This window comes from Staurois parvus, unplaced genomic scaffold, assembly GCF_062004578.1.
Source record: "Staurois parvus isolate SC_StPar_1 unplaced genomic scaffold, SC_StPar_1.0 ptg000476l, whole genome shotgun sequence".
NCBI classification, from domain to species: Eukaryota; Metazoa; Chordata; class Amphibia; order Anura; family Ranidae; genus Staurois; species Staurois parvus.
Genome location: NW_028318272.1, coordinates 444,052 through 459,146, shown reverse-complemented (window position 1 = coordinate 459,146; position 15,095 = coordinate 444,052). Strand labels below are relative to the sequence as shown.

The 15,095-nt window shown below is 41.7% G+C and overlaps 1 long non-coding RNA gene across 1 annotated transcript; it reads right to left on the bottom strand.

The window, feature by feature from the left end:
• Nucleotides 1-250: 250 nt before the first annotated feature.
• Nucleotides 251-13,701, bottom strand: LOC149452346 (uncharacterized). The gene is made up of 2 exons (XR_016314883.1): nucleotides 13,139-13,701; nucleotides 251-2,720 (listed from the first exon to the last, which is right to left on the bottom strand). It is a non-coding gene; the product is annotated as an uncharacterized LOC149452346 (long non-coding RNA).
• Between the last annotated feature and the right edge of the window lie 1,394 nt (nucleotides 13,702-15,095).

Here is a 15,095-nt window from a genome sequence, read left to right as displayed (position 1 = left end):
CATTGACTCATAAAACAGTGACTGTATAGTAAATAAGTGTAAACCTCCAAAATAAGTCCAAAAAACCTAATATCTATGAATGGTGATCCTCATAAATTGTTGATGTGCCAATGCTCAGATAATCTCTTTACCATTGAAAGTAGGTAGGTGGTCTTTTTCCTGTTCCGTGGGGGCCCCCTCAAGATACCAACGGTCACACCTGGACACAGCTACGAGATCTCGGAAAGTGAATGCACTCAAGTCACCTCAGTTGCGATTGCAAACACTTCAGTTTTATTGGCATAACATCAGGGTTATTATACTGTAGTCTTTAGGCAAACACACCCTCAGACTTTCCAATCAAATACATGTACATTATTTTACCTTAACTCAACAATTATTTGTATGAGGTTTGCATTTTCACTCTTCTGCTTTATCTATCATACCATATCTGCTCTATCGCCCAGGCCATGGCTGTAATCTGACCCAACGCCCAGACCATGGCTCTAATCTGACCTAACACCCAAGTTGTGGTTAAAACTTTTCAGAAGTGAGAGTAAACCTTATCTGCTTTTTTGTAAGGGTTTGCAAAAACACTCATTTCTACATGAAGCTGAGATAGACAGTTTTGTTAGTGTGCACACATCTCATATATATATATTAAACTAGCATCTTGTATTAGTGTATACAAAATGGATTCAGCTATATTCCACTTAATCCTTTCAGTCCCCTCTTTTATCACATAGTGATAACACTTTTCATTGACTTACTCTCCCTATCGTCTCAATCCCATGCATTTCCTCATATTGTTGAAGCAAAAACATTTCCTCCCTTTCCTTCTCATTAATTCTCATTTTGATACACATGATCATTCGGTATAACAGATATCCCATAAAAATCAATAAGAAAAACATAATCATGAGGGAGATCAATTTTCTAAAGCTGCTGAATATGTTCCTAAACCAAGAACCATCTCCTATGCCCTTAAAGGGATTCCACCCATCCTCAGCTATAGCTCTAGCTTCAGCTTGGAGATCCTCCACCTTTACCCTATGCTTATTAATCATTTCATAGTAATCTGGTATTTCAGCGGTTGTATTGTGTACCCAGGTACAGCACTTATAATCAGTGGTGGATTCACAAAGCCCAGTCAGTGCTGCACCAATTTGTTCTACCTTCATCTCATTAATAAGCACTTGTTTTCTTAAGGCCCGTAATTCTACGTTAATAAGACTTATTTCAGCTTGTGTTTCATTTATTATTTGATCCATAATAAGTGAGTAGTTATTAAGTCTCCTCATTAACTCTATTCCCCATCCAGTCCATGTAGGAAACCATGACCAAGCCTGGTCTTCTACCTTGAACAAATCTCTCTTATATCTATGTTTCAGAGGATACCAGGGATGATTACTGGCCAATAGGGCATCACTATGTTTTCCTCCTATAACATCCATCACTGGTACCAAAGTGGCCAAATAGCACCAACCCTCCTGATCCCTGGGAATCCATGGGTAACAAACTTTCCCACAGCACACCTGGACTCCCTGAGTAAAAGCTACTGATTGGCTTTTCCATCCTTTGCTTACATTGGAGTCAGGGTAACCCACTAGGGCTAAATTAATAAAACCTCGTCCTAATCCGTAATGTTTCGGGTGATCTTTTTGGTCAATTATTTTTTTAATATAATTCTCCCATTCTCCCTCAGTTGTATTTATTTGTATAAAATGACCACCTGTAGGTTCCTTCCCAGTAATATTTAATTCAGATTTACTGCAAAACTCTTCCCCTTCTCTCGACCCCTTACCCAGATGAAAACACCATTTGGGTTTCATAACAACCCCCAATACCTCAAATTTAGGTTGGGTGGTAACATTAGTTAATATAATACTCAGGTTACCCTCCAACATACTTGTGACATTTAGGGGTACTGCATATATGGGTATGCTCATAGTTTCAGGGTGGAGCATGCTACAAACCCAACAACTTTTAAACCCTGAGAATTTAGCATACTTATATTTAAACTTCAGTAATGACATATTTTCAGTTGTAGACCTCTTTTGTCTTTTTACAGGCATGGTACACCCAAAATTAGCAACCACTTTGCTTCCCTTCTGAACATATAACAGAAAACCTTCATTCCATTTACAAGTTAGTGCCTGACTACACTCATCCATAATGCAACATGTAAAGTTATGTGTAGTACTAATGTCTATTTTACATTGACCTTTAAAAGGTATCAGATGGGTATATGTTTGGTTAGCTCCTTTTACCATATGTGATTCAGATGGGCTATTCCATATTAATGTAGTACATGACTTATTCTCATTTGGTTGTGATAAGGTACGATCCCCCACCCATCCTGAACTCCCAGAGGGTTTTTGAACCACTGGCCCCTTTCTATCATATGAATTCTCCAATAGAAACCAGAGTGGGACGATGATAATAGTCACTATTGATAAGATAATAATCAAGTTCATCCAGTCCTCATGGGGATCCAATAGGTTGGGTAGCAAAGTTCTTGGCTCCTTCTTCTGTTGGTTGATCAGCTTGCTTGTGTCTCTCATCTTGGGAAATCCTTTTGACTCTTGATGCATGGATCCAGGTGCCTGATCCTTCAGTAAGAACAGCTGTACGTGTAATGGCCACGATCACTGTAGGTTCTCCAAACCGGGGTCTCACCCTTGGATCCAGTCTTCGGATCACCACTTGATCACCTACCTCGAAGGGGTGGGTTGGTTGATCTGCAGGTAATGGAAAGGAGGCGGCAACATCACAATATTCCCTATTCAGCTTTTCACACAATGCTTTTACATATTCTGCCTGTATCACCTCTAAATCTCCTTTCTGCCACAGAGGGGGTTGCTGTCTAGTCCAAGGGGTAGGGAATGGTCTGCCCATTAGTATCTCAAAGGGAGACAACTTACTCCGTTTATGAGGTGTCATCCTTATTTCAGCTAGTATAGCAGGTAACACAGCTGGCCAATTCTTCAGAGTCCCTCCTGTGGCTTTCACTAATTTATCCTTAAGTGTTCTATTCATTCTTTCCACTACTCCAGAACTCTGAGGGTGATAAGGAATATGGAGCTTCCATTGAATACTCAAAGCCTTTGAGACTCCCTGAGTCACTGCTGCAGTAAAAGCTGGTCCCTGATCGCTTTCTATGAACAAAGGACAACCCCATCTAGGGATGATTTCCTTACACAAAACCTTGACCACTGTCTCTGCTGTTTCATTCCTACATGGGAAAGCTTCTGGCCAACCTGAAAATCTGTCTACTACCACCAACAACTTATCTCCTTCTTTTGATTTAGGGAGATGTGTAAAATCTATCTGTAGATGTGTGAATGGTGCCTCAGGGGGTGTTAAATGTTCATGTTTCTCATGCTGGCCATGCCCAGGGTTGTTTTGTAAACAAGTAAGGCACCTTCCCAATGTTTCCTCCACCAAATCATGGAGAAACCATACACAAAACTGTTTGCGCATTTCTTTCTCCACTAACTGTTTTCCCTTATGACCTACACCATGAAAATTTTGAATGAATAATACAGCAGCTGCCTGTGGAAGTCCTACAATCCCCTCTTTTGACATAAGACCATGTTTGTCTTGTGTCAAACCTCTGCTAGCCCAAAAATCAACTTCACTCTCAGAGGCTTGTGCCTGCAGTGTACCTAAAAGCTCATTTGACAGTAGGGATGGAGTGGACAACATTACCATAGATAGATCTGCTCGATTATGCAGTTGCCCTGCAGTTTTTGCAGCAATGGGTTTCCCAAAACTATGATAGATGCCATTTCCACAGCCAAGGCACACACAGACAAAGCTTGGAGACACCCCGGCATGCCCTGGACCGGGATGGGCATTGTTTTTGACAAAAAGTAAACAATACCTGTGTCTCCGGGTAAATGTGTGGCGTTGGCAGGTATAGCATTTACCAAAGTTGTTATATCTGGGACTACAGGGGCAATAGGAATGACCAGATCGTTAATCGCCCTGAGATCTTGTACTATTCTCCACTCACCATTGGGCTTTTTTACCGGATTAATGGGAGTATTGTAGGGGGATACTACCAGCTTCAGTATTCCCCTCCTTTTAAAATCCTCCACAATAGGTTTAAGTCCGTCTATTTTTTCTTTGGACAGTGGGTATTGTTTATGATAAACAGGGTTCCTGGTTTTAAGGGTGGCTTTATACGGTGTGCAGTCAATGAGGCCTGCATCCATTGTGTTCTTAGTCCATAGGTTTTCAGGGAGCTTATTTAAATCATGATCCATAGCTGGACAGATTAAGAAAGGTGTGTCCAATAGCATACCTTCCTCCGTGATAGACATCACGACTTTAAGGTCAGCTAACAAATCTCGGCCCAATAGGGACACAGGACAATGCGGGAGCACATGAAATTTATGATACCAGACCTGTCCATCTTTTGCTTGTACCGGGAGGGGAGGTGTAATGCAAGTGGGGGTTTCCTTTCCCTCGATCCCTATTGATCGAGTGTTACTCGAGTAAATATCCAGGGGGGTCCCATACTTACAATGCCATTGTTTTAAAAATTCCTTATTTAATGTTGAGGCAGTAGCCCCTGTATCTACTAAAAAAGTGCAGGGGACTTCACCCACTGTAAGTGTAATCATGGGATTTTCCGAAAATGAATCGGAACAACTAAAAGATGGAAACAAAGGCACTGTTGAAGAAGCATGCTCGAGCGGACCCTGGCCTCCCTATTTATTTTTATTAGTCCAGTCCACATTGTACCTGGGGCGTTGTCCCTGAGGATACTGTTGTTGACCTCGCCTATTGGCGGCTGCCTGTTCCCTTCTCACCTCATCAAACTGTCTCTCCTCATCCGTGGGCTCCCTTCTCTGAAACTGTACTCCTGGAGCAGTACACTCCCGACGGAAATGCCCCTCCTCCCCACAATTGTAACATCGTAAGACCCGTTTAAAGGGCCGGCGCTGGTACTGACGCCGCTCCCTGGGTCTGTCCTCCCAGTCATCCCTATGTGCCAGTGCCTGTACTTGGGGCTTCTTTGTTCCCTTCTCAAAAATTCCTGCTGCATCTTTACTAAGAATCCATTTTTCAAAATCTAGTGCAGATTTATCTTCCCAACCATCATACAATTGTCTACATGCTAAACTAACATATGGTAGTGCCCCATTCATCCAAGATTGGATAAAAAGTGATCCACACTCTCTACCAATCAGATCCATTCCCCCTTCCTCCAACCAGACTTTCTTAAACCTTTTAATAAAGTCAGTAGCAGTCTACGTGACATTTTGTCGACATGCTACTATTGGAGCAAATGATTTCCTTTGTTTGTATAGCCTAAACAATTCACATGTCACCTCCTCCCATGCAGCATCCCATTGTGCTCTAGTACGTAAAGAATACTGATCTACTCCCTGTGATGGGTCCCACTTTTTGTAACCAGCTCCATCTTCATTATTAAAAATTTTACAATTTTCCCATTCAAACTCTCCTGTAATATCTCCCAATACTTTCTCAATTATCAACCTGCAATCTTCCATTGTATAGTTCCTTCCTACACATGTCCTTTTTAGCCAGGATACCGCCCCACCCGGGGATTTCCTTGGATTAGGGCATCCCTGTACTATAGCATCCAGCTCCTTGGGATCTATTGCCTTTAAAATCAGCTGCTCCCCAATCATCATGAATGGAAAGGCTGAATTCATCATATCTTTTTTTTTTTTTTTTTTTTTTTTTTAAATATTTATTAGTTTTTCATATTATTACAAAAAATTCCAAAAGAAGAGGTAACAATACATATAAATATCCCATACATTTCTACCTTACCCCTTCTAATAAATCTTTTCTTTCCCTCCCCTCCCTGCCCTTTCCCGCCCCCCTTCCCCCTCCCTCCACTTAGCACGTTCTATACTCTCTCGAGGCACAATAGTATCTTAATTTATAGTTTTCTATACTTCTCTTTCATTCCTGAGTTTTCCCATTTTTCCCATCTTGTATAGTATATTCCCATCCTATCTTCCTGCATATAGTAAGATCTTTCCATTCTACTTATCTGATTTACTCTGTTGATCCAATCCTCCTCCTTCGGCACCTCTGTTTTTTGCCAGAACTTGGGTATCAACCCCTTTGCAGCGTTTAGATAGTACCATATGCCTGATTCTTTATATTTATTTACTGAGATCCCAGCATTATGTAGAAGACACATCGTTGGGTCCAGCCCTATGTCATTTCCAGTTATTATTTCTATTGAGTTCACTATTGTCTTCCAGAAAGCCTGAATTTTCGGACATTGCCACCATATGTGAAACACCGTGCCCTCCTCCCCGCAACCTCTCCAACACATTTTAGAATTCTCCCTCCTCATCTTGTGCTCAATACTCGGTGTAATATGCCATCGTGTCAAACATTTATAATTAATCTCCACGTCTCTCATACAAACATTCTCGTGTATCAATCTATACATCTTGTTCTGTTGGTCCTCATCCAACACCACCTCCATATCTCTTTCCCATTTCGTTATAAAAATTAACTTTGTGTCTGTGTCTAATTCTGTGAGTATTCTATAAACTTTAGCAATACCGTGTTTCCCATCTCTACGTGTTTCTAACAACCTTTCAAACCTATTCCAATCCTTTTTTAATCTCAGGGGTTTTGGTAGTTTTCCAATAAAACATTTTAACTGATGATATTTCCACTCGTCTATTCCAATAAAACTTTCTCCCTTCTTCTCTTTTAATTCTTTAAATGGTCTCAATTCCCCCTCATCCAATACATCTCTCAGTTGGATATCTTCCCTTTTAAACCATCTACCTGATATCTCATCCTTTCCTGGGGGGAAATAATCGGAATTTACGAGAGGCATTAATATAGAATTGAATTCCCATTTCCTATTTTTGTGTAAATTATCCCATTCCCTTAAGACATTTAAGGTGTAAATACTTGTGCTTTCTTTAATTCTTCTAAAATGTGCTGGGACCCATATCATCTTACTCAGACTAATCCCACTCAATTCGTTTTCAATTTGTACCCAACTCTTCCCCTTGTGGTTGAATGTCCAATCATAAATTCTTGCTAAAATTACTGCTTTATAGTATCTCTTGACATCAGGTAATCCCATTCCCCCTTTCTCTTTAGTTCTACTCAATATTTCGTATGCTATTCTTGGTTTTTTATTCCTCCAAATATATCTTATTAACATTTTTTTCATTATCTTAAAAAAGGCCTCTGGGAGTTTAATTGGGACCATTTGGAATCTATACAGTATTTTAGGTATGATTACCATTTTAACTAGGTTTATACGTCCTATCCATGATGGGTTTCCTCCTTCTAATATTTTTAGTTCTTCCTTGGTCTCATTTAATAAAGAAATATAATTTAATCTATACAGCTGTTTATATGAGATAGCCAGTTTTATTCCTAGGTATTTTAAATCTTTTTCTCTCCATGTAAAGGGGAACTCTTTTTGTAGCTTTTCCTTTTCACTCTTTGGTACATTAATGTTCAAGATCTCTGTTTTTGTTGGATTAATTTTTAAATTTGATAAATCGCCATATTCCTTCAAGATCTTTATTATATTAGGTAATGTTATTCGAGGGTTGTCTACATAAAACAATAGGTCGTCCGCGAAGGCCGCAACTTTATGTTCTATATTTCCTATCTGGATTCCCTTTACCGCTCCACTATTTCTTATCGTAGACAGGAGGGGTTCCAATGACAGAACAAACAGCAAGGGGGACAGTGGGCAGCCCTGTCTTGTTCCATTGGACATTCCAATGGATTCCGACCTCTCCCCATTTACCGTGATAATTGCGGTGGGCTCTCTATATAGTTTACCTATCCACTCCCGCATTCTCTCTCCAATCCCCAACACTTCTAAGTTGTCCATCATGAAGGCCCAGTCCACTCTATCGAACGCCTTCTCGGCATCAATCGACAGTAGTACCACCGGGGCCTTCCCTTTTCTACTTTTCTGAATGAGCATCAGAGTTCTCAACCCATTGTCTCTACCCTCTCTCCCTGGGACAAAGCCCACCTGATCTCCGTGAATCCATTCAGGCATTAGATCTTTCAGCCTATTTGCTAGGACCTTTGCGTACAACTTAGTATCGATGTTCAATAGTGAAATTGGTCTATAACTAGAACACTGGGAAGGGTCTTTTCCCTCCTTTTGAATGAGTACAACATGGGCCTGAAGAGATTCTCCTCTACCCTCCATCCCTCCTCCCAGTTCATTCATATACTTCTTCAGCTTAGGTAACAATATTTCACTGTATTTTTTATAGTACTTAACTGTATACCCATCCGGGCCTGGACTTTTTCCACCCCCTGTACTTTTTAATGCTACTTTTATTTCATCCTGGGAAATTTCCGCATCCAGGGCATTCAATTGTATTTCACTTAACTTTGGTAATCCTGCATTTTTTAAATATATCATCCTTTTTTCATTAATATCCTTTACATTTTCCTTTAAAGGGCCATGGGGGCTAATATTATACAGTTTTCTATAGTATTCCGTGAATACTTTAATAATCCCTTTGGTTGAATAAACCAATTCTCCTTTAGAATTTTTTATCCTTTCTATATAGTTTCTATTTTTCTTTTTATTCAGAGCTCTCATTAAATATTTTCCTGGTCTGTCGCCCCATCTATATCTTTCATTTAGTACTTTGTTATATACTCTTCTCCTCTCTTCGTCCATCAATCTCTCTAATTCATCTTTTTTATCCATTAACTTCTGTCTTATTTCTCTTGTTATTTTCTTCTTTTGTATCTGCTCTAGATCCAGGATTTCTTTTAGGAGCCCACTAACCCTCTCTCTTCTTTCTCTTTTCTTCCTTGCTCCCATCGCAATCAGGATACCTCTTATATATGCCTTGTGACTTTCCCAAACTGTGGCTGTTGATACTTCCTCTGTCTCATTCTCCTTAAAATATAGCTTGATCTCTTCCCCAATCTTCTGAGCTATGTCCTCATCCAAAAGAAGGGCCTCATTTAACCTCCATCCTAAACCTCCCGTCCACCGTCTTCCCCATCCTATTTTCATTGTGACAGGGGCATGATCCGAGAACGTACTCATCTCTATTTCTATTTTAACCAATAGCTCTATGAGTTGATGATTTATCAAAATATAATCCAACCTCGAATATATCTCATGTGCCTTAGAGAAGAAGGTGTAGTCTCTGTCTCTCATATGCATTATTCTCCAAGTGTCCACCAGCTGGTACTCGTGGATCGCCTTCTTCAAAGCTCTCAGAGACCCACCCCCCTCTCTCCGCACAGGGGAGGTTGCATCCTTTTGGGGATCCATGCAGAGATTTAAGTCTCCTGCTACTATCAAATGCCCTTTTTTAAAGTCCATCAGTTTTTTCAACAGCCCCTTCAAGTAGATCTCCGGCTTTTTGTTGGGGCAATATATATTGGCTAAAGTACACTCGATTCCCTGTAATTTACCTTTCAAAAATAGGAATCTCCCCTCCGGATCAGTTCTTCTATCCTCCAGCTCGAATCTCATGTTCTTTGCCAACCCTATTGCCACCCCTTTTGCTCTTTTAATTGGGGAGTCAGCATAATACCATGTTGGATAATATTTTGATTTTAATTTCACATTTGACTCTATCTCAAAATGTGTTTCCTGTAAAAATACAACTGACGATGCCCTGTGGTGTAGCTCTTTAAACAACTTAAATCTTTTCCCAGGACAGTTCAACCCATTCACATTATATGTTATAACCTGTATTTCTTCCATCCTTCTTAAATCTGTCTATCTTTCTTCTAATAAACCTCTTTCTATTAGGCCCTTCTATCGTGCAACATTTTAACCCCACCTCCCCTCCCCCCTCATCCTCCCACCCGACCCCCATCTCCCACTCCCCCTCCCTCCCCCCCTCTCTTTTTTTTCCCCTACCCGTTTTTAGGCTTATAAACTGCCTACAAATCATTTGTGGATCTATTTCCACCTTTGATTTAAGACTTAGGGCGTAAGCTCCGCCCATGGACGGCTCTCCTCTCCTCCGACCCCCCCAGATCTCTTCTCTCTAACGTCCAGGCTCAAGAAGAATCTTAACTTCCCTCCCTTCACCAGAATGTTCTGAGGGACCTCAACATCCGGAGGGGAGAGATCAGGGGCGAGAGACGGAAGCAGGAGAGAGAGAAAAAAAAAAAAAAAAAAAAACACATAATTTCTACTTAATTCTCCCTCCCTTCCCTCCCCAACCCCAAAATCTCCCTCCCCCTCCCCCCGACCCGCTGCCAGTCCTCTTTCCTCGTAACATCTGTATCTCCTTTATCTTCTTCTTCTTCTTCCCACCCCGCCATCTCAATTCTTTGCAAATCCAGTCTCTCGCAAAAGACCCTTAGTTCCTCCGGAAATCTCAAGTAGGCTGTGACCCCGTTTTTCCAGCCAATCAGAGATGCTGAGATACCCCATCTATACTGCACATTCTGTTTCCTCATTTGCTCCAACAGGGGTCTCAGGGATCTCCTTCTCCATAGGGTCTCTGCTGTTAAGTCTGCATAAATTTGGATAGTCAAATCTCTATACTTAATTAATGATCTTCCTTTGGTCTTCTTCCAAATCTCATCTTTGACCCCAAATTTTTGGAACTGTACAATTATGTCTCTCGGTCTTTCCTTCTCATTAGCCTGTTTGAGCTTTCCTATTCTAAACACTCCGTCTAACTTGATCCCGTCTGTTTCAGGTCTATCTCTTATGGAGTTAAAGATTTTTTTCACTAGTTCATATAGTGTTTCGCCTTTTGCAGTCTCTGGAATTCCTCGTACCCTAAGGTTACACCTTCTTTCTTTATTTTCTTGGGCTTCCATCCTATAGATCAATTTTTTCTGAATGTTTTCCAGTTGGTTTATTTTTTTCCTTAAGTTATCGAAGTTTTGAGCTTGAATTTTAACTTTCTCCTCTGTTTCTTCTATTCTTGAAAGCAGGTGCCCTAGGTCATTGCGAATAGCTGTCATTTCATGTTTTATCATTTTTTCCAGGTTCTGAAACATTTCTATCATCTCCTTCTTGTTTGGTGCTTGTAGTTCCCCATCTGATTTTCTTTTTCCCGAACCGTCCTCTATTTGTTGGCTGCAGCTGCTATTCATGCCCAATGATAACCTCGGACTATTACCTGAACTAATGTCCATTTCCCCTTTTGTGCTTGTGCCCTGGGCCCTTTCTGGCGTAATATTTCCATATGATGTAAATTTCTTTATTGTTCCTGTTTGAGACCCTTTGGGCCCTGCTGCCTTGGGACCCTTATTCTTCATATCCTCTGTGAAATTTCTGTTATTAAAATTTTTTTTTTTTTTTTTTTTTTTTTCCTTCTATATCTTCAAGATGGGATTGTACCTCTCCTTTATAATTTCTGTACCAGACAAACTTGCAATTTTTTATGTTTTATTTTCCTAGGACACCTGAGCCTCCTCTCTTCTTCTCTTCTTACCCCTGGAAATCCTCCCCTCCCCTTTCACCTCCTGGTCTCCTATGTCACTCTGGGATCCACAACACAGCAACACAATAAGTCTCCAGTAGTTCTCACTCACCCTTCCCTTCTCAAGACGGTAGCTCCATGCTTGTACGGGGGGCCATCGCTACTGCTCAATCCTGGGAGGGGGGATTTCTCAGGGTTTCCGATGATGTGTTATTTTTCTTTCCCTCTTCTTTTCCTTTCCTTTTTCCTCTCTTCTTCTTTTCCTCCTTAGGGTTCGACCCAAGGAGGCAGGATGGGAATCCTGGTATTCCTGGCTCCACCAGGTCCAGGTGCGGACATCCAGATAGGTAGGGGGGTATAGGCAGCAGTGAGCGTCTCCCTATCACATCGGGGAGACAGCCGGCTTCCAATTTCCCACGCCTCTCCTTCCCCCTGTCCGCCTTAGGCCGGCCGGCGTCCCTGCTTCCCAGGGATGCACCGCGGCTGGTCACGTGCCCCGGTCGCGCCTCCTCGTCTCCCGGCAACCAGGCTCAGCGTCCCAGTCTCTCTCCACTACTCTCCGGCTTCATCCGCGCACCGCTGCCCATTGAAGAAAGCCCCCCAGGCCGAGGTATTTCTTTGCCAACTAGGGCTCCATACCGCTGGGGGGAATTAAGACCGAATAGAGGGGGGGTCGGTCAGAGAGGGCTCGTGCGAGAGCTCCTAGCTCGAGCTCTCCGCCGCCGCCATCGTCAGGCTCCACCCACCACCTTACCAGGTTTTACTTGAGTTGTGCATTATGTGAATTCATCATATCTAGCTCAGCTGTCTCATCTTTAACTTCCCCCTTGTTACTTTCTGCTGACCTAAGAATTCTATCACTCTTTTCTACCTTCTTTGTCTTCCTCTTTACTTTCCCTTTACCCCTCTCAGTATCCCTTTGACTAACACTCCCAGTTTCCCCATCTGAGCTAGATTCTTCTGACTCCCCTGTATATATCTGGGAAGCAGCAATAAGAACCTCTTCATCTTCATCTACTTGTTTTACCTGTGGGAGTGCTGGGTATAATGGGGCTGCATGTGGAGCTGTAGGGGCAGGACGTGCCTCGCTGTGTTTGTATGGCGGTGGTGGTGTGAAATCATTTGCTACAATTAGAGTCTTATAGCCTGGTGCATACTTCAACCAATTCTTACCCCCTTCATACATATAATTCTTGTCCCAATCTGGATTTCCAGTCCCCCAGATACCTACCTGAGGCTGTTCATGCAAACACATTCCTCTAATCATATCCATACACATAGTGTCATTTCCCCCTTCACAAGGAAAACTAGCTCCACCCAGTCTTTTTGACCATCCCACTAAATTATCCACCCAGGGATTAACATAATAAATATCATAAGGGGATACCCTTGCTACATATTCTTTACAAGTTTCATTTAAGGTAGATGTGTTCTTTCCCCTCAGCTTTCTAGTTTTTCTAAACAACTTAATCAACTTTTGTGGCGGCACATGACGAGGTCCTTCCTCCTTACCTGAGGAATTACCCATAGCAGTAAATTAGTAAACTAACAAACAAGACAAAAAAAACAACAATAACACACTTTTTACAAATAATACAAAGTGCTGTGCCAGGTGTGTCCTGGTATTATTCCCCGAGCCGAGAATCCCTTAGTCTCGCTCCTAAAACTCCAACCACCAAATTTCCCTGAAGTTCAGAATAATTACCTCGGTAAAGAAAGCATTAAAAAATAAAACTCTCACTTACCTTGGCAATTATCCCACTTTCTGACACCACTGAAAGTAGGCATGTGGTCTTTTTCCTGTTCCGTGGGGGCCCCCTCAAGATACCAACGGTCACACCTGGACACAGCTACGAGATCTCGGAAAGTGAATGCACTCAAGTCACCTCAGTTGCGATTGCAAACACTTCAGTTTTATTGGCATAACATCAGGGTTATTATACTGTAGTCTTTAGGCAAACACACCCTCAGATCTTCCAATCAAATACATGTACATTATTTTACCTTAACTCAACAATTATTTGTATGAGGTTTGCATTTTCACTCTTCTGCTTTATCTATCATACCATATCTCCTCTATCGCCCAGGCCATGGCTGTAATCTGACCCAACGCCCAGACCATGGCTCTAATCTGACCTAACACCCAAGTTGTGGTTAAAACTTTTCAGAAGTGAGAATAAACCTTATCTGCTTTTTTGTAAGGGTTTGCAAAAACACTCATTTCTACATGAAGCTGAGATAGACAGTTTTGTTAGTGTGCACACATCTCATATATATATATTAAACTAGCATCTTGTATTAGTGTATACAAAATGGATTCAGCTATATTCCACTTAATCCTTTCAACCATTATATGTGCTCTTGCACATGATTTACCAATGCACTTCACAAGTGTGTGCCACCACCATCACAAATGTTTTCTCACCTTCAAATTAGACCAATATAAAGATACCAGTCTAAATATGTTTGTTCCAATACATAGAATTTGTGATCCAATGCTCCTGGGAACCTTTGTTCAGGTGGGAGAAACAGCTGCGGGTCCTTTTAAAATACCATCAAAAGAAGTACTACCAGACTGAGCTAATACTCAGAAAGAGTAAAGTGGTTCCATGATGCAGTATATTTATTCACCAGTTAGTTAAACTAACAATACAAATGCACTCACATATTCAAATAGAGTCACAGACTCCTAAACAGCATTACATGTATCACTATAGGGTCACCGGACCAGAAATTACATCACCCGGCTACGTCTGACACGTTGCATCACTTGTTCATTTTACTTCTTCAGGGTTCAAGTCACATGAACCAGTGATGCAACACAGTGGGTGAAGCTGGGTGATGATATTCCGGATCGGGATCTGGTATGGATTTTAAAAGGGTACCTCTAGTGGAAAAATTGTGGGTCAATCTAAAATCCTTACCAGAATTTTTTGAATATTAGAGGTACTATTCACCCTTTGGGGGGATATCTTGGCTTAAAGGACAGTTCCAGATCCTGCTGCCCCCCCCCCCCCCACAAGCCACCAATTCTTCTGGGCCAGAGTTAGGAGACTCTTGTTCTCATCAATATTGCAAAAGGTGTTGTGCCAGCCTCCCCCTCAAGATACCCTCCTTATGTTGAGGACATGTGGCCAGGTATGATTCAGGGGAACAATGCATTTTCCCCTTTTCTGAACAGCCAGGCTACATGCTTAGATAAGGTTCAGGTATGAATTTTGGGGAGTGCCCCATTTTTTTCTTTAATAGGGTCCCCTTTAAAATCTGCACCAGGCCCTTATCAAGAATAAAGGTCTTACATGCATTTTTAGGGTGAATCCCAATCCTTATTTTATTTTTGTGGTGTCTCCCTTTGCTATTCATACATTATTACATTATTACATTACATTGAGTTTATATAGCGCCAAAGGGTTTGCTCAGCGCTGTACAATAGAGGGGGGGACAATACATGAAACATTACAGCAGCTACGAACAGCACACGAGGGGTAAGAGGGCCCTACTCTTTCGAGCTTACAATCTGGGAGGGAGGGGGTAGTGGTACAGGAGGAAGTGGCTGTGGGGGATGGAGTGGTAGGAGGAATGAAGGAGAGCAGCAGTTAGGTGAGGGTGGGGTAGGCTTCCCTGAAGAGGTGGGTTTTCAGGGAGCGCCTGAAGGTGAGGAGGGAAGGTGACAGTCTGATGGATTGGGGTAGTGAGTTCCAG